Source organism: Prionailurus viverrinus, chromosome C1 (genome assembly GCF_022837055.1).
Source record: "Prionailurus viverrinus isolate Anna chromosome C1, UM_Priviv_1.0, whole genome shotgun sequence".
In the NCBI taxonomy this organism is placed as follows: domain Eukaryota; kingdom Metazoa; phylum Chordata; class Mammalia; order Carnivora; family Felidae; genus Prionailurus; species Prionailurus viverrinus.
In genome coordinates this window covers 130,539,471-130,560,168 of record NC_062568.1, presented here as the reverse complement: position 1 = coordinate 130,560,168, position 20,698 = coordinate 130,539,471, and the positions used below count along the sequence as shown (strand labels likewise).

Sequence of the window (20,698 nt, the reverse complement as noted above, 5' to 3'; positions counted from 1 at the left end):
TTACTCTTATTGATTTTAAAAGCTTTCTAATTTTGTTTTTATTTCCTCTTGCCTGCATTAAGTTAATTTTTTTGACTGTCTAAAGCTACATTTGGTTTTTGTAATTTTGGGTTTTAGGCTCACTTAAATAGGAAATTCTCTCTCTTTACTCCTTCTCACTACCCTGTCTATATCTCTCTTTGGTATCTATTTCTTTGGCCTGCCTCCAGAGGGCCACTGGTTAAGAAGGAGATCTTGTATCATCAGTTCATAACTTGCAGGCATTTTTTTTTTTTTTTTAGGTTCTGTTGTGGAGATATTTCGGGTTGCCCTTCAGCCTGTCTAGACCATGTATTCATGGGATATCTAACCCATGAAGCAGTTTTTTAAGATTTCTTTCTAGAACAGGGGAGCTCCATCCCAGCCACCGGTTGGTCATAAACAGTAGCCTGGTCTCTCTCTTAACGTAAGGTCCTTTTGGTATTTCTTGCCCCTCAGCAACTTACAGCCCCAGGTCTACTTTTGAATCAAAAGTTCATCTGGCTTGTAGCTTTAGCTGTGCTCATCCCCCTGTGCCATTTTAGGATCTCAGGTATATTTACCATTTTGGAGCCCAGCCTTTTCTCTTTAATTACAAATATTTATTATTGCCATTTAGTTATGGGGGGGAGGCATAATTCAAAACTATCAAAAGGCTTATAGCCCTATTAGTTTATCAGGTATATCACTGCTACTCCAGGGATGCCATATTCTCACTAACATTTGCATATTAATGTGTATTCACACACCCTCTTAAGATACTTATCACATTCTTTTGTTTGTCATTTTCTGACTACTGTCTCTTCTACGGTGAAAATAGTCGTGGATCCCTGGCATCTATTTTATACAATGAATCCTCAATGGCCAAAGTTGCTTGGATTGGTGGTTGGTATCTAGGTAACCTAAGTAAATCAGAGGTGTTTCCCTGAGAATTTGAAATTGAGAGGGAGAGAAGATGACAAAGAAAGAAAAGCTGTTGGTTTTCATGGGGATTACTTGTGTGAAGCAAGCTTAGGCCAAGTCTACCACCACATAAAGGAAGAAGTAGAAATTCTTTTGCAGAAAGAGTGAAGGTACACAGAGAAAAATAGGGATTAGAGATGGTCAGAAGGCTTTTTAGTTCCTGATCTTCTATCTGTCCTAAATTTTAGTTTTAAAAACTACCAACATTTCCTTTACAATAGATGTATTTGTTTTGGGGATACTTTATTTAATTTCTGTTATGTACAAGTAAATTGAGTTCTAACTGTCTGTGAGATAAAATTCTATTGTTGTTCACTTAGCTAAGCTGGACCTATGCCTCCCAGAGTCTCCTTCCATTACTGTTCTGGGTTAGAGTTGGCTAAAAAGTGGTACTTGCATGAGATTTGGGTATAGAAGGATAACAGTGTCCAGTGCTCTCTGAAGGTTGTAATGGTTAGTCATGGTGACAGACCATTCATGGTGACATGAATGAGCATAGCTTGTTAGTTCCAGCTTGTCCTTTAAACTATCCTCTGCCCCAGATCCAACTCTCTTGCCTGCTCCAGACTTTACTGACCAAGAGAGACCTCAGGCTCATCACCAAATATTTGTTAGAAACTTCTCCATCAGCTTCCCTGAGTGAGTTCCATGAGTTCCACTTACATGTCTGGACATGCTTGGGTTTTGCGGATTGACTGGTTTACAACTTGTCTGGTTTCTTTTCTTTTTTTTTTTTTTTTTAAATGTTTATTTTTGAGCGTGAAAGAGACAGAGGGCAAGCGGGGATGGACAGAGAGAGAAGGAGACACAGAATCCGAAGCAGTCTCCAGGCTCTGAGCTGTCAGCACAGAGCCTGATGTGAGGCCTGAACTCACAAACCGTGAGATCATGACCTAGGCCGATGTCAGACACGTAACCGACTGAGCCACCCAGGTGTCCCTTGTCTGAATTCTTAATTTTCCTTTCCAGGCATTAATTTCCCACTCCTCCCACAATTATGGAAGGTATAATTGCTATAGTAAATCTCTTATCCCATAGTTCATAGTCATTTTGCTTCTCGATTGAACTCTGACTGGTATACTGATGTAACTCGTGTCAAAACATTGCCTCAGAAGTGTGATTGCTGACCAATTTCCTCAATATTATTGCTCACTAAAGGACTAGTTGCCATGCCTTCTGTAATGTTCCTTTGAGAGTTTTCTGTTCCAGTAAGGAACTTTTCATTATAAATATTATTAAATACAGTGTAATATATTTGAAATCAAAATATATATATGCTTTACATAATATCTGTTGAGCACTTACTGTCTGCTAGGCAACACTCAAGTACTGGGGATGCAATAGTAATCAAGATAAAAATATTCCTGATTATATAGAGTTTTGCATTCTAGTCAGAGGTGAAGATATACAAAAGACTAATAAATGAGTAAGATAATTTCAGATAGTGGTTGTACTATGGTGGTTGTTCACTTAGCAAAGCTGGACCTATGCTTCCCAGAATCTCCTTCCATTACTGTCCTGGGTTAGAGTTGGCTAAAGAGTGGTACTTGCATGAGATTTGGGTGGTACTTGCATGAGATTTCCTCAGAAGGAAGATCTGAGATTGGGTAACTGGCTATGGCAGTTTTTTTAAGATGTGAGTGGTCAAAGGAAGTCACTCTGAGAAGTCTTTCAGAGACCAAATGACATGGAAGACCAGCTATCTGGAGATTTTAGGGCCCAGCATTCCGGGCAGGTGGAAACAGCACAGGCCAAGGCCTAAGTGGTGAAAGAACTTAGTAAGTTTTAGGAAAGGAGAAGAGAAAGGTAAGGGTAAAATAATGTATGGCCTTACAGGCCACAGAAAAGAGTTTGAACCTTTATTCTAAGTGCAATGAAATGCCAGTGCCAGAACTAAGTTTCTTGTGGTGTGTTTTGTTTTAAATCTCTCTCTTATAACTGGATGGAGGATGAAGATAGCGGGGGCAAGACTGGAAGCAGAGACTACTATACCTAGTATGCTGAGGAAACAAGACTCAAGGTGTATAATCATGTAGCACCTTTCTGTTTTCTTTCTTTGTCCCTTTATTATTTATATCAGTAAGGCAAATTCTTCACGGACCTTCAATGAAAATTTGAGTCATTCAGTGTCTTTTTAGAGTACTTTTGGATAGCAAGTTTTAGAGTCACTTCAAGTTACTTCATAAATTAGAGTGTGCAGTCCCACAGAATGATCATGACTTCAGTTTTCAAAGTTCAAGCCTGCTACATGTAGGAAGTCCACATTCCGGGCAGGAGTTGTGCTTGACTTTTTTCTCACTTCCCATTCCATGGTTTCTGTGCCTTGGAAAGAGACTTGGAGGGAAGAAGATAAGAACATCTGAGATAGGAAAGTTCTGACTTGCCTGGCACTTTCACTCTCTCTGTGTCTGTCTAATGTTTAGAGCTTATGCTTTCCTTTCTGAGTACTTTCATGGATTCATCAGAGAGCTCACCTCCACCCCGAGCCCTGTCGACCATTCACTTGAAATCTTATTGATGAATGATGTTCTCTCCTTCTTCATTCAGCTACTTTTGAAGTCCTTTTGGGTAGTCCTGTGGGGCATGATATAGGCCAACCTGACATCGGCTCTCTTGGATCATGTGAACATCATTTGATATACAAGAAACATTTAGGCATAATTTCCCTGAAAAACTCCAGGAGTTTTTCTGACCCATCACCCATCTAGCCCATCTCCCACCCACCTCCCTCTGTCATCCCATAGTTTGTTCTCTATCATTAAGTCTGACCAATTTAGCCACCTCTCCTTTAGTCCTTTACACACTTCTCTTTCCTTTTGAATTTTCCAGGCAGAAGTCAAACACCAGTTGATTGTTTGCTCTTCACTGACACAAACCAGTCTTCTTCCCATAGTGCTAAATATACCCAGGTTTATATCTCATGTCATCAAATATTCCACCTGCTACCACCCTTTTACAGTCTAACACAACACATGAGTCATTCCTCACTTGTTCTGTGAAGCATAGCAAAGTGGTTTAGAATATAATTAGGGATCTAGACAGCTTGGGATCAAATATGAGTTCAACTTATTAGCTGTGTGACTTTCAGTGAATTGCTTAAGTTGTTTGTACCCAAATTTCTTAGTTTGAAAAATAGTAATAGTAGCTCATATACTTGTGTAAGGCTAGAAGAGTCAATATTTGTATAGATTAGTATCTGGCTCATTGTAAGCACTCAATAGCTGTTGCCTGTTATTCTCTGAAAATTTGAATTCCTAGATCACTGTCTCTCTTCCTACATCTCTTTCTCTCCAACACTGTTGTGCTTTTAGTTCTTTTTCTTTTTTAATTTAAATTTCAGTTAGCACAGTGCAGTATTGGTTTCAAGAGTAGAATTCAGTGATTCATCACTTACATACAACACGCAGTGCACATCGCAAGTGCCTTCCTTAGTACCCATCGCCCACCTAGCCCATCTCCCATCCTCCTCCCTCTGTCAGCCCATAGTTTGTTCTCAGTTCATTAAGAGTCACTTGTAGTTTGTTTCCCTCTCTTCTCTTCCCCCACCTTCCAGTATGTGCATCTGTTTTGTTTCATAAATTCCACATATGAGTGAAATCATATGGTATTAGTCTTTCTCTGATTGACTTATTTTGCTTAGCATCATACATTCTAGCTCCATCCACATGATTGCAAATGGAGATTTCATTCTTTTTGATGGCTAATATTCCATTGTATATATGTACCACATGGTCTTTATTCTTTCATCAGTTGATGGACATTTGGGCTCTCTCCTTAGTTTGGCTATTGTTGATAATGCTGCTATAAACATTGGGGTGCATGTACCCCTTCAAATCTGTATATTTGTATCCTGTGGGTAAACACCTAGTAGTGCAATTCCTGGATTGTAAAGTAGTTCTAGTTTTAGTTTCTTGAGGAACTTCCATACTGTTCTCCAGAGTGGCTGCCCCACTTCGCATTCCCACCAACTGTGCAAGAGGGTTACCCTTCTTCTGCATCCTCACCAACACCTGTTGTTTCTTACATTGTTAACTTTAGCCATTCTGACAGATGTGAGGTGGTATCTCATCATGGTTTTGACTTGTATTTCTCTGATGATGAGTGATGTTGAGCATCTTTGCATGTATCTATTGGCCACCTGGATGTCTTCTGTGGAAAAGTGTCTCTTCATGTGTTCTGTCCATTTCTTAACTGGGTTATTTCTTTTTGGGGTGTTGAGCTCTTTATAGATTTTGGATACTAACCCTTTATCAGGTATGTCATTTGCAAATATCTTCTCCCATTCCTTAGGCTGCCTTTTAGTTTTGTTGATTGTTTCCTTCACTGTGCAGAAGCTTTTTATCTTGATGAAGTCCCAGTAGTTCATGTTTGGTTTTATTTCCCTTGCCTTCAATGACGTGTCTCATAAGGAGTTGTATTACTTGAGTATATTATTTTAATACCTTGGCTTCCCTCTTCCTTAATTATGTCTTCTTCAGTGGAATTGTCTTCTACCTTACCTAAGAAATTTTCTTAGTTCTATCCTAAACTTGGATTCAAACAGGTATAACCCTTTTGTAATCTATTTTCCCTCTGGTATCTCAATTGCTTTAATCCTTCAACGCTATCCAGAACCCATAATCCTATTGCTTTTACCATATTTGCACTATCTTTCAACCCCGTCACATCTCAATTTATCTCTTATGTATTGTAGTACTTCTGATTGCCTACATATTTCAAGTTTGACAATGGATGTGTAGACTTAACCCTTTGTCCATAAGCTTTATTGTATATACCCTTGGCAATACCCAATTATGGTTAAATCTATCTTTGTCATTACTCAACTTCTGCATATCTGGCTGATTGCAGCTAGACAAAAATCCTATCACGCTAACTGTTCTCGCATCAAATTCATGATCCCTGACTTCAAGTGGATTCCAAATGGTGTCCATCAAATTCTGTAACATTTTCCCAGTCACTTGCCCTCCCATTGTCTTGAGGACAATGTCATGCATTCTCAACTATTGTCAGACTTCTACCTTTGCCTATATCTCAGCAGATTTTCAGTAAGAAATTGGAAGCAACAAGAAGAATTGGGCACAGGTTCTCTTGACTACGTACCTACCAGAGTATAAATATACTCTTTCTTCCTCTCACCCAGGATGAATATGCGATTGTGCAGGACTAACTGCCCATGTGCATTATCTCATTTTCACTCATTGACTCAATTCCCTCTCTTATAGCATTTTCCACAACTATTGAATTATGCTCATCAGCACAAAATATGCTCTAACTCCCAATTAATTGAAAAAAAATTCCTTGACTCTAAAATTACCTCCATCTAATGTTATCTTTGTAGCAAAACTCCTTGACAGATTTTATAATTGCTGTCTTCAATTATTCTTCTCCACAACAACTAGCTATTGCCTCACCCTTAATATCATATGGACTCATGGCTTTAAATTACACCTACGCATTAGCAACTCCCCAAATTAAATTTCCAACATGTCCATTTAGATATTGACCAGAGACATCATAAGATTAGCTCTTTCCCAGCCTCTATACCCTGCTGCCCAATTCCTCACCACTATTCTTTTCAGTCTTTCCCAAATGACTGACACCATCCTTCTAGTGACTGAGGCCAATAACCTTGGGTCAAGATTGACTTCTTTCTTCTAACATACTATCTATACAAGGTCATGAATGGCTTCTTTCTAACGTACTATCCAACTAGTGAAACCTGTCAGATGTATTCAGGTACATCTGACCACCTCTATTGCTTTCATCCTGGTCCATGCCATCATAATCTCTGACCTGGAATTTTGCAGTAGCTTCCTATTTCAATCCTGACTGCTTCTCCCCAGATGCCTTTCAGTCAATTCTCAATGCAACAGTGGGAGCAGTCCTGATAAACTCTATGGCATGACGACTAATTCAGGAAGAATTTAAAAACAAAATAGAACTAAAATACTAGATATCAATAACATGAAATAGAAGAGAAGTGATAGGAATTAAAGCATCCTGAATTTCTTCTGTAAGATAACAACTCATTAAATCCGTGTATTGCATTTGGGGCTACAGGGGGTGGGGTGGGCTTTCTTTGCCATGAAGCAGTATTCGTTGAAACATTTTCTAGTATACATTTTCAATAAACCTGATGAAAGTGCTATATGCTAATTAGTCTTAAAATGGAAGGAGAATTTTTAAACTTAATTAACACTATGTTGTTTTCTGTGGCCTGTTGACAGAGACCAAGTTGTGTGGGAAACTTCCTTTAAGAATAGTATACTTACTATATATGTTAAGTGTGGTCTTTCACATTATGAACCCATATTTTCTATTGGAAGGGCCTATTGAGAATAGGATTTTCTTTTAATAAGAAAATATTGTTAGTGAGGAAAGAAGCAAAGTTAAATTTAGATATGCTAGGCTCAGAGGAAAAAAAGTAGGCATTCTTTTAATGTAAGTATGTGAAGAATCCTTTTGTAAAGTTATAATTGTCAGTCTTCTTGGTCACATGGCAGGACTTAGCGATACCCTTTTTAGCTATGTTGGAGATGTAAAATTCACATAAAATATGTGAAAGGGACAGCCTCGGTGGCTCCGTCAGTTAAGCATCTGATTCTTAATTTTGGCTCAGGTCAGGATGCTGGGTCGTGGGATTGAGCCCCGCAGTTGGTCTCTGTGCTGAGTGTAGAACCTGCTTAGGATTCTCTCTCTCTGTGTCTCTCCCTCTGCCCTTCTCCTTCACTCATGCTTTCTCTCCCTCTAAAAAATAAAATAAAATAAAATAGAATAAAATAAAATAAAATAAAATAAAATAAAATAAATAAGTGAAAGCAACATGAAGTGTGTTTAACCATGATATTTATTACCTGTGTAGAGAAACAGTTCTGTCCTGTCACTTGGCAATTGGGATCTCCTGCATACTCCACCTCACTTTCATATTCTATAGCTCAACAGTCCTATTAATCCTATTGCTACTTTGAGCATTTGAGCTACAAGAAGGAGGCAGAGAGGGTATGAAGCTAATGTAGGCACAAGTCACACTACTCAGAGTCTCCTCAGTTTCTCTAACCTTTCCCTGAAGCCCAGCTTCAGTGACTTAGGTTCAGCCTCATATATAAAGCATTTTTATTTTTATTTATTTTTTTAAGTTTATATTTATTTATTTATTTATTTATTTATTTATTTATTTATTTATTTATTTTTATTATTTTTTTTAAACGTTTATTTTTTGAGAGACAGAGACCAAGCATGAGTGGGGGGAGGGAGACACAGACTCTGAAGCAGGCTCCAGGCTCTGCACTGTCACCACAGAGCTCGACACGGGGCCTGAACTCACGAACTGTGATATCATGACCTGAGTTCAAGTCCAACCCTTAATCAACTGAGCCACCCAGGAGCCCTTGTTGATTTATTTTTGAGAGACAGAGAAAGCGCACAAGAGAGGGAGGGGAAGAGAGAGAGAGTGAGATGGAGAATCCCAAGCAGGCTCTGCACTGGGCTCAAAACCACAAACTGAGATCATGACCTGAGTCAAAATCAAGAGTCCGACACTTAACCGACAGAGCCACCCAAGCACCCAGGTGAAGCATGTTTATATGGAAAGGTCAAGAATCTTGACTTCCCTCAACTGTATTATCTTTTTTTTTTTTTCCAGTCAACTTCAGTAGTGTTTAATTACTTTATCATTCATGTGGGGCTTTTGTTTGGCCAGTCATTCCTCAGCTTGTACTAGCCAATGCTCATACAGGGTTACAGGGAATTTATTTGTTAATTTATTTTTAACCATTTGACCATAGACAATACAAATGTCTATGCTTTTGTCACATGCTTGCAGGAATCTTATATTTCTATGGTATACCTTAAGTGGAACTTCCTGTCAATGGAATGCTGCCAATCCCGAATCTCCTATTAAGAAAGAAGCTTCTTTCCCCACCCCCCTAATTTTCAGTTATTAAAATGTTATTATAAATTGCTCCCCAAAACTTTTAGTTTGGTCTAAATGCTTGATCTTGCTAATTTTTGACAGGTTGCAAATTGTTTAATTCAGATTCTTCATTTTCTTATTAGTTGGATTGACATAAAAGCAGAAGCTAGATTCTCTTCTCTTTGCTGACATGGTCACATGGATGATACAGGTTAATATATACTCTTTCCCTTAAACTCCAGTAATAATTCATTAGTTTAAAAATTTTTGCAAGCTGACCAGCTCAACATTTCTTTTGCTTACTTCTGCACTAACAACACAAAGAAGTAAATTGAATAAAAGTATTGGCACTTTTAGAAAAAAACAATATCTAAAAACTAGTTATTGGACTATATACAGACCCTGAAAGAGATGGGACATTGTGCCCACATGCTAATATTTATTCATGCCATCATATTTTTACTGATTGTGTGTAACTGTACCTTGAATCATTAAGAAAGTGCAGAGGTTGGGGAATGGCATTCATTTACCTTTCCTTTGGCCACTTTTCAGTGAACTGCCTGTTGCAAATATTTTGTTTCCTTGAAGAATGACAAAATTTCCAATTTGTGTGATCCCAGTTTCTTTGTTATCTACTACACTTAAATATGTATAATTTTGCACGATTTGCTACACAGATGAAGTGAAATCACCAGGAGAAGCACAGTATACTATATTGTAATAGAATGAACAAATATAGCCGTGAACACTGGGCAGAGACTCTTGGCAGCTCTTCCCTGAAAGCTGTGGAGGACCTGCTGTGCAGAGCCCTGAGGCATTCTGACAGTGAAAAAGCACACTGATAAAGAATGTTTTAAAACATTTAATTAATAACTAAGGCCACGGTATGTATCCCTTCTAGCTCAGACAAGAGAGTTTTTTTGGTTTTTTTTTTTTTTTTTTGGTTGTTGTTTTCTTTACTCTGCAGTATTAGCAACTTTCCCAAGAGGTAATATACAAAAGATATTGGGAAATGCTAGTGTTTTTTTAATCAGTATTTTCAAATAGAAATACTGGATAAGCTTTCCAAAATGAATTATAGGGAGATAAAGTGGTGACTCACCTAATAGGTACAATAATGATGATAATAATAATAATAATAATAATAATAATAGCAATATATTACTGCATGGGAAGACAATAGAGTGTTTAAAAGCCCAGACTCTGGAGTCATAGAGATCTGAGGTCAAATATTTTTTGCCAGTGAGTGACCTTGAAAAAGTTATGTAATCCTCCTGTGTTTCTTATAAAACAGGGATGGTAATAGGACCTATGCACCATGTTGTTAGGGTTAAAATAGATAATATATATAAAACACTTAGTGCCTGGAACATATTAAACTCTTAGTGTATTCTAGCTATTAATAATGAGTATTTTTGTTTTACATAATCCTCCATCCCGAGGGAAAGAGTGGCAGCATATGCTGTGCTCTAGTGCAAGGAATGTTTCAGATTCTGACCTGTTAGACATTCTCTGGAGCAGAAAATGTAGAGCCCTCTGAGGACTGGTATCCATAAAAGAACTTACAGGGAATTCATGGTCCCATATCCTTTCATAGCTTCCTCACTGATCCTACCTTTGGGATTTTTAAGGGATACAGAAGGGGAGGGAGAGACAGACACTACTTACAAATTCTACCCTAAAGTAGAAAACCTGATGTTCTTAAGTCTTGCTCATACTGCAAGCATGCCTATGTGCCCATGATTTCCATGCTGGGGACCATCCTCTTAGTTCTTTCAGATGGTGATTTGTTTTCACCTGTTCACCTATCCTTTCCAGGATAGGTTAGTGTGGACTTTTTTTTTTTAAAGTAGGTTCTATACCCAATGTGGGGCTTGCAGTCATGACCCCAACATCAAGAGTTGCATGCTCACCTACTAAGCCAGGCAGTTTCCCCTATGTGGACTTTCAATTCCAGTCACTATCCTCAAGAAAGCCTTTCTGACCACCAAAGTCCAGGCATGGTGTCTCTCTCATGTGCTCCTGGAGCACCCTATACTTCTGTCTCACCACCACACCCTGTGGCAATTGCCCCATTTTCTTGTCTTGCTTCTCCAGCCAATCTGTAAATTTGAAAAGACAGGCAACATGGTTTGGCCAGTACTTAGCACAATGCTTGGCATATAGTGACTGCTCAATATTTTCACATGGTTCTTGTTAATGATTAAGTGAACAGGCTAGCTGTGCAGGTAGCTATAGTCCGTTGCTTCTGTTCTGAAGAACATTTTTTATCCTCTGGTGGAAATATAGCCTTAAAGAATATGAAGTGAAAGGTTATATATGGTAGTGATAGTAAAATAAATCGAATGGGGTACAGACCCTATCCACTGTTGCCCCTCTTTCATTTGCACAAAGACAAAAATATTTCAAATTGCCCGGGAAACATAAGAAGATATGAAAATATGAGTCTTGTCCACATACTTTTTATAAATTTGCTTAATTGTTGTGCACTTGGAAAGGATTAAGTTATCCTTCAGCATAAGGTAATATACTTATAAAAGGATAATAACATTCAATGTTCATATTACAAAATTAACTGGAAATAAAATTTGTACATGCCTGTATATTTTACAGAGTACTTTCATATAAATTGTTTCACAGTAACTTAAGTCTTAATATTTTTTTTTGTTCTGAATTTTCCCTTGTCAATTCCTTAGCCCGATGAAGTTTGGTAAATGACTTCAAGATCCAGAGCTCTACCTAACCTTCCCTTAGCAACCTTGGCTCTATGGACTTGACTGAAATTCTTTTGTTTGTAACCAAAGACTGACTCAGAGCTATTTTGATATTTTGTACCCATTTGACCCCAGCTATTTTCCAACAGTAGCAACAAGTTTTGTTTTGTTTTGTTTTTTAAATTCAAGGTTCAGTCACATATCTGAAAGTACCCCCACATATTACTAGCTTACTAATTATCAGTCTTCAAATGACTTTCTTTTTCTCTTTAATCCTCTACTAATTTGGCAAGAACTGCCTGATACATCTAGGTTTTTCACCCTATTTCAATATCCTTGCATTGTGATTGGAAGGCTAATTTGTTCAGGACTTGTACAATGATGAGCTTTTCTCAAAACAGAAGCAGCAAGCTGCTTCACACCAACGTATACTTGGCCCCTCTCCTGTCAATCCATATGTAGCAGATGCAGATAGAATCTGTTGGTTGGCACAAGAAGCTCTGTGCACATGGCTCCTATTTTTAAGCCTCTGTTGGTATCCATGTGCAGAGAATGCGGCCTGTTACTGACGGACTCTGAATCACTCCGAAAGGAACCAGACTCAGAAATCCATGCAAGCAACCTTGAAATGAAGAACTTCCTAGTGTGTGTGTATGTGTGTGTGTGTGTGCGCGCGTGTGCATGTGTGTATGTATATTGACCAGGAAAACATGAATAATTCAACCCTCTCATACCCAGCCACTGAGATCATAGTACTCTAAATAGAATTGCAATGATTCCATGTAAATCATATCAGTCTGGAAAGGTTCAATGATTTTATTGACAGATTTTCTCTCACTCTCCACCTTTTAAAACATACTATTACAGATGCACAGATATATGAATTAATGGCTTTTTGATTTTAAATAATTGATGCAAAAGGCCATAAGGGCAGCTTGCTATAATATGTCATTGTATGGAAAATAAAGATCCCAAAGATAATTTCAAAAACATGTTGTGTCCTGTCATTAATGATAAAAGTGCATTAATTGATTTGGCTGTCATCAAAACAAGAGAGAAGTTAGATGAGAGGTTTTCAAACTGGTTCCTAGAAAGTGAGAAAATGGTTACTTGATATTTTTTGTCGATGATTATAGTAATTCCTTATTATAAGTTAGCTTTTTAAAATCATAGGATAACTTTCAAAATACACTAAAATTCCTAAGAAGTATTCTTAGAGGAAAAAGGATTGTTATTCAAAAAACGTTTCATTTAAAAAAAAAAATCCCTTCCCATATCTGAGCTGACACATTGTACTTTTATCTTTATCCCAATCTTATCCATACAAACAGTACCCATCCTTCAGATTTTACACGTCCTATTATCCATAATACCTGGATTACATTAAGGAAGACCTAAGGTATTTCAGAACTAGTGAGTGATATGATGAAATAGAAAGATATTTTTGGAATAAGAGATCAAGAAAAGCAAGAGAGGAGCAAACATGATAGAGGAGGGTTTTTTAAAAATAATACACCCTATTCCACAACAGATGCATCTTGGGGGGGCCAACACCTGTAGTGTTATCCTTAAACTCACATACACTCTCTTGTCTCAGACTTTGATTTATAGATTGTATGTCAGTTTGGGAAGATACTGTCCAATAACCTTGACTTCTGTATCCATCTGTCAACCACCAGTCCTTCCCTAAAACCAATGATGTCCAGATGGAATTTATCATCTGGGTTGTAAAGCAATATTTTTCAAATGATGAAAGGCTCATAATATCAAATGAATGGATCTTGACCAGTATTTTTTAATAAAATAGAATAAAATAGAAAACATCAGCTTGTATATACAAAATATGGAAGAGTATTAGTTTTGTGAAACATTTCTTTTGGTTATGTGTGTGTGTCTTTGTGTGAGTTTGTGTCTTATGGGTCATGATTCACATATGTTACCACTATGGGCAGTTGTTAAACAAGTGTGAAAGACACTGTATCAGCCTCTTATATTCATGAGGTGGACATGGCTAGTCCTCCCATCAAGCTAGTTAGTAATTGGCAAGTAACAACCAACCTAATCTCCCACTCAGAACCTTGCTACTTCCTGACTTCCCAGTACCAGAAGCACTCTGAGCCTGACCAGCTGCTAGATCAATGACTATTTAAGTGGAATCTTTTGACATCATCTCCATTCTACCAGGGGGCAATAAAAAAGAAGATCCAGATGTTCCTACCTCAGGGCATCTGAGAGGAAGAGAGATGATGACAGCATGCTCACTTCTCAGTCTATGCGTAGCCCTCACAATAAGGGAAAAAAGAGCATACCTCCTTCCAGAACTCTCTACCCAGAACCACCTGTTGAAGATAACCTGTAATCAATCCTATTTCCCCATAAATCTACCTTCACCCCTTTCATATGCAGTTGAGGATAAAAGTTTTGGCATGACCACATATATTCTAAATCAAGAACAATAGAATATGCTACAGTATTTGGCTAAGCGACCATAGTAAAAACCTGGCTCTGTCTCATTCTGGAGAAGGGGGTTTCTACAAATCCACCTCATGTATCCATACCAAAGAGGATGAGGAATGTATGAAAACCCATTCACTCTCCTGACTCCCATTTTTTCAAGATCATCTTTAGTTCATTTTTACCAACTTATTATTACTCCTTTCTGTAATCTCAGCCTGTTTGACTCACCTTGGCTCTGCTCTTTGGCCTCTAGTCCTTATGTCAGATTCTACCTATCATTAAGCATCTTATATGGACATGTTTCTCTGACCTGATCCCTAGCCCTCCCTTTAGGACAGAATTTTATGCTTAATGTCTGTCTCCCTGTGCTTTCTACCTTCCTACTGCATCACCTAGGTCAGTTAGATTATACTCTACAGCTGTTCTGGAAGAGGATAGGAAATTATATATAACTCTTTTCTGCCATTGAATTACCAGGACATATCCTATCTCTCTTAGCCTCTGCCCATTACTACCTGTGCACTGGTGGAAGTTTTGCAAGGAGAAGGAAATCAACTACATGAAATAGGAATGAAAGACAGAATTAATGAACTGATGACTCTGTAACCTTTGCTTTTCCCAAGTTGGAGTATATATTATCTTCTCTACTCCTCTCTCACTTGTCATTTTTCTCTCAAGATAATTTCTAATGAGGGCTGTCTGAGATCATGGTCTTCTAGCAGCAGATCCTGAGCCAAGCAAGGCTTGAGGTGCAAGTCATTTTATTTCTCTGCAGAAACCCCTAAGGAAATGGGGGCAGCAGGATATAGAAGGGAAGAAGCCAAGCCAGGGGCACCTTTTTCATCCCAGTCCCGGAGTATAAACTATGTCTCAGAGTTTGAGAGTATGTCCCCTATAAGGCAAAGGAGCAGGATTTCTATACTTTCACACCAGTGGGTCTGTTGGGAACTGCACTGAGAAGGGAAGAGCCTGGAAGCAGTAAATGCTAAACCCTAGGCACTTGTGCATCTCCTCAGTGTGAGGGGCAGGCCTCTGACGTACAGGTGGTACTGGGCTAGGGGCGCAGGGAACTTGTGAAAGGGATCCTCGGGAAGCTAGGCAAGGCACATGGGTGTGTACTACAAAGGCCTATGCTTATAGCCTTAGTCTGAAAAGTTGAAGCCATTTTCTAAAATCACATAAACATTTTGACTAGAGTTTCCCTTCCAATCAGAAGGAATCATGCTTCCCATCTGCTGATATTAGGATTAGAGAGAATGGTGTTGCATAGCCTCTGATGGGCTTGGCCAGTATTGGATGAAGTGGCCTAAAATTATTTAATGCCACTGAATGCTTCTTCTGGCCTATGCACTATTAAAAAAAATTTTTTTTAATGTTTATTTATTTTTGAGAGAGAGAGAGAGAGAGTGTGTGTGTGTGGGCAGTGGAGGGGCAGAGAGAGTAGGAGACACAGAATCTGAAGCAGGCTCCAGGCTCTGAGCTGTCAGTGCAGCTCTCAGACTCACAAACCGTGAGATCATGACCTAAGCCGAAGTCAGACACTTAACTGACTGAGCTACCCAGGCACCCCCTTATGCACCATTTTAAATCTGGAATATGTATTACTTCTTTTTAACACATTTAATCGTCACATCAACCCAATACAATACATACCAGTATGTGGTTGAGCCAGGCAGTCTGACATTGGGTTATGTGCTTCCCTTCAGATAAGGTGGGTTCTGCAGAATTAGAAAGAAGAAACTCATGATTCCCAGGCCAAATTTCTATAAATTACACCTCTCCCTGACTCCCACACCCCAAATTAAAAAAAAAAAAAAAGAATCCTGAGTTAATGGATTGAGAGCCCTAAGCCTGACCTCATTAAGCTGGATTCTTTCTAATGTGTATAATCCATGACGGCACACACAGTGTTCCTACACTGGGGATGTCATAGTCAGAGGATGATCTCCAGTGTTCTAGGATGCTTTTCTCTCCCCTAAGGGAAAATTTTCTATTCTGATGAGGCTTCAGAGCAAAGGTATAGACCTTCAGAGATCCTGACTGAACCTTAACCAAGGTTATGACACATTTTCAATGTGGAATTCACAATAAAAACAATGCCAAACTATAAATAAATATACTGAAACCTAACAGTTCTTGGAATTTAGCCATGATGATCATTTCTTACTTAAAATATATCCAATTCTTTCAGAAAGGTATTTAATCTCCCTTTTTTTGGTGGTGGTGGTGGGGTGCCCCAACTCTTGGTATCTTAAGTACTAGAGTCTGACTGTTGAATAGTCAACTCTATCTCTCTTCTCTTCTCCCCACCTCACACTTTAGTACACACACACACACACACACACACACACACACACACACCCAACTTCACACACACCCTATACATATGCCCAATTTCACACCAAAGTTAATCAACTTTTTCAGTGTGCAGTTCATGGGCTTCATTAATCTCACATTGTAAGAAATAATATTTCCTCCTAGAAGTAACAGAGTATGTCCCTTAGGAATAGATTTAAAAGCACATAGGTTTTTCTTTCACGCAGCTGCCAGTCTTTACAAAGAATAAGAGGCATGCCCTTTTCCCCTTACTGTGCAGTTGTTTTCTCAGGTATGATGCTCTTTGGTGTTGCTACAGTTTCTACTACAAACTGAATTTTCCCCCTGTTACTGCTGGTTTATAGTGTTCTCCCCTGCAGAGTTCCTTACCTGGTTTACTTCCATCAACAGCAGTTTGTGAGTCTCGGATGCTTTGCTGTTTATATTAAACTGAGTTTGTGTCAGAGAAGCTGTGAATTCACTACCAGAAGGCTATGATTCTGTCCTGAAATTGTCGTAGTTACCTGGTTTCTCCTCCATTATTAGTCAGTTATAGTTTGGAATTTTATTATATTAGCTATTTTATTAAGCTGTTTTCCTAAGTGCCATTTGGAGCGTAATGGAATGTAAATTATTTAACAAAAATACATGTATGAATGTAATTCTTTATCTTTCTATTTCAAAAACTGTTTTTCCAAATGTAGGATACATATTTTCTCCAGATCTTCATTTTAGGTGTGCTTGTTTCTGTATTAATGAATTCCCTAGGTTTTAGATAACTATTGGTAGTATTTTTACATCTGTTCTCTTTACTCTAACATAACAAATTATTTTTGAATAAATGCCATCTCGTAATATAATGGAAATTGAGATTGCATTTCCTCTCTGGCATTGACTTTTTGTTATATGAGGGGCAATTCTATTAAAGTCACACCATCTTTGTCTTTCTAAGCCTTAGTTTCCCCATGTGCTCAGTGAGAAATAACATAAAAGTCCCCCTTAGTACTGTGTAGACTAACGACAAAAATTATTGGATTAATGTTTGGAAAGTGTTTCAGAATTCTCTCAAGAAAGCTATTATGTAAGTATAGCAAGTACTATTATTATTTTGCTATTTCAGCTTCCTTATTTTTCATTTCTCAAAGTCATTTGGGTCATTTACTATGGAATTTTCTGATTCCTTGACAATTTTTAATGGCTCTTTGGAGAGCCTTTTGAGGGCTGTTTAATCCCCTTGTTGATGATCCATCTGCTTGTGGAGTTCATGCTTTTTTCACAACACATTAATATTCAGGATTAAAAAAAATAGTTGTAGCTATTTTGTACCTAGATGAAATTGCTTATCTTTTGGAGGAGAAATTTATGATCTTGCTTTTCAAATTGGATTTTTTACTTCTTGTAGGCTTTTTTTTTCATGTGGGGATAGGTAGAAATGGAGATTGGCAATGCCAATTATTAATGACACCATTTGGAAGAAATATAATTGAGGCAATGGTCCCCATATTATTCTCTGAAACCACTCAAATGCTTTCTTCCTGTAGTATGGCAGTCTTTATGCTTTCTAGATTAGTCACAAATTAACAATGCCAATTCTTTGAGTTTGGAGCACATGCTATGAATTCCTATACATATATTATAAAATTTACATTTTCTCACAATTCCCACAATGGAAGAAAAGAAAAGGACAGCATATTTTCTGGCTTCCATATCCTCTAAACTCCTTTGAACAGGAGGTGGGACCAGGGGCTGATTTCTTCCATGGAATCTTATCATTGTAAAAGTTCTAGAATGGGTGAGAATGCTCAAACTGGTGATTTGGAGTGTACTGCTGCTTAGTGACAAAACTGTGTGTATAAAATGGCTTAAAATTTTATTCAGAGTTTATTTACACATGTAATTCCCCTAAGTTTGCTCCCAAGCAAATTTAATAGACCTAAGTTTTACCTTTAGGGGTATTAAATACAGAAAGGGAAAATAGTCAAACTCAAGTTTCCTTGTTTATGTAGTATTCTGAAAATATTTTTTTTTTTCTGAATGGACAATGTTAAGTGATTCTCTTTTCAAAAAGTAAGTAGTACTAAGTTCTTATTCTGATAATCAGCAGTTGAAAGGAAATAATTAAGCATTACTCTTACTCTACTAACTACATTTTTGGGTAAGCAGATAGCTCCAGCTGATGTTAATTATTCTTTTTTTTTCTCCAGAAGAATGACAGCTAATAAATGTGGAAAGAATTAGAAAATCATAAACGTTCAATCCCCGATGAAATAATTCTTTGGGACAGTGGTTTCCACTGGAATAGACAATTAGAGGAAAGGTTGTTGGGGAAATTTACAGTGAGAGTTCAGCTGATAACACCTAAACTGCTAATCAGCTATCACTTTTATAGAAGGACCAATCAGTGTGTGTCTCCTGAGGAACACCACCACTGACGGACTGTTTTTAACACAAAATAAGTGGACTCTGCATTTAATCAAACCTCCAGAGCTAACTTCCATTTACTAGAAAAATAGAAAATAAAAATTTAAACACAAATAACATGACAAAAACGCACAGATATATCCAAAATGTGAGCCATTCTACAGTGTAAGTAGCCAAGTTTCTGTAATGAAACAATGATGGGGAAATAGGTACCAGAGACAAGGGACTCCTTTATTTTAAAGCAAAGAAAAGGAATGTGTACATCTTGTATGAACCCTGATTCAGTTAAACTCATAGCTAGGGCATTTTTTAGAGACATTCAGGGAAGATAATTATGGAGTGTACATTGAATGATGGCAGTGAGTTATTATTAATTCTTAGGTGTGATAATGGCATCATAATTGTTAAGGAAATGTCATATTTTTGAAAAGTTATACACTGAAATATATGAGTGAAATGCAAGGAGGTCTAGAATTTAGAATACTTCAGTGAAGATTTAAAAAAATGGCTACATCCAGTGGAACAAAATTTTGAGACTTACGTGGAGAAACCATTATACTTTCTTCTTTTGCATATGTTTGAAAAGTTTCAGGATAAACTAATTTCTAAATGAATAAAAAGACATGTGCTTGAGAAAACACTTTATATTTCCTATTGTTTCACTGGCATAACAACGTCATTGAATTTTTATGCATTGTCACTGCTAATCAGTTTCATGAAAAATTGAGGGGTTGGGATATTCTCCGCCCTCCACCCCTTGGTAGCATCAGAACCACAGAATAGGGTTTTTTATTATTTATTTTTAAATCTTTTTTATCTTACTTATCTTTAAATTTCTTTTTGCCACAAAGTCACATTAAAATTTTTTAATAAATATAAGACAGCAAGCAGTTGTTGTAATAAAAACTGATAAACACTCATTTCCTTCACACTGTCAAAGGTTTGGTCTTCTGCCTGTTTTCCCATAGTTCTGATTTCCAGTCTTACTCATCTGTTCTGGGATGAGCCAGGCACCCTCGTCCTTCTGTACTTTGGTACATGTTAGTACCTTTGACTAAAATGCAGTCTCACTTTTCAACAGCTAAGCACATTTCTGCTAACATTTAAAAGTCTCAGTACAGGTACTCCATCATCTCTGAAAGTCAACTTGACTTCTTCCATCAGTTTCCTCAGTCTTCAGTGCTCCTTAGAACATTGCCCTTTTTAACTTTTTTTTTGTGTATTAGTTTCTCTGCTGAAGGGTAAGATCCTTGAAGACTGAACAGGTACCTTGTCTTTTAATCTTTGTGTCTTCACCTAGCACAGGGCTTCACCTGTATTAGAAACTGTAAATGTTTTTTGAATAAATAAGTAAACGGACAGTTTGTTGCTGTAAACTAGCTTCAAACGTAGGAAGTCATACCACTGAGATGTCCTTATCCTGAGAAATGTTTTTCAGTTTCTCTCCTTGCAGTCCCCAGGGTTTGCACTTATGACACCCTAGGCAGGAACACCAGAATTTGGCCGGCTCAGGTGTCTGGGGACTGGCTTTGGATGCTTTCAAATTTGTGCCTCTTTTTCTTTTAAAACTCAACAACGTTGACTTAGGAAAGGGGACGTATTTCCATTGTTTCCATTCCATTGCAGGCACCTTCTTTTCCTTCTTCTAGTTTTTACAACCAACCAGAGCATCACTTCCTGACAGCCTTTCTTCCCTGTGGACTTTCCAAAATTCATTTCTGTTTATTGTTTATTGTTGCATTATGTTAGTCTGGAATGGAGGGTGAACTTCATATTATTTCTCTCACCATACCATGTTATGCACATATCAAAGGCAACTTTCCCTGAAGCTGTGTCTGGCATCTGGGGACCGTGCTTTGTAGAATCTCTCTTTGCAGAGTCAGAGATCTGAGCCCAA

General features: G+C 37.8%; 1 long non-coding RNA gene across 1 annotated transcript in view; it reads right to left on the bottom strand.

Annotated features, from left to right (window-relative positions):
* LOC125173771 (uncharacterized) overlaps positions 1–16,851 on the bottom strand; it is a 30,243-nt gene extending 13,392 nt beyond the window's left edge. Inside the window, exons 1-2 of the long non-coding RNA XR_007155148.1 lie at positions 16,771–16,851; positions 15,718–15,782 (exon numbers count right to left, since the gene is read on the bottom strand). This is a non-coding gene — a long non-coding RNA (uncharacterized LOC125173771). The remainder of the gene's footprint in view (positions 1–15,717; positions 15,783–16,770) is intronic.
* Positions 16,852–20,698: the final 3,847 nt, after the last annotated feature.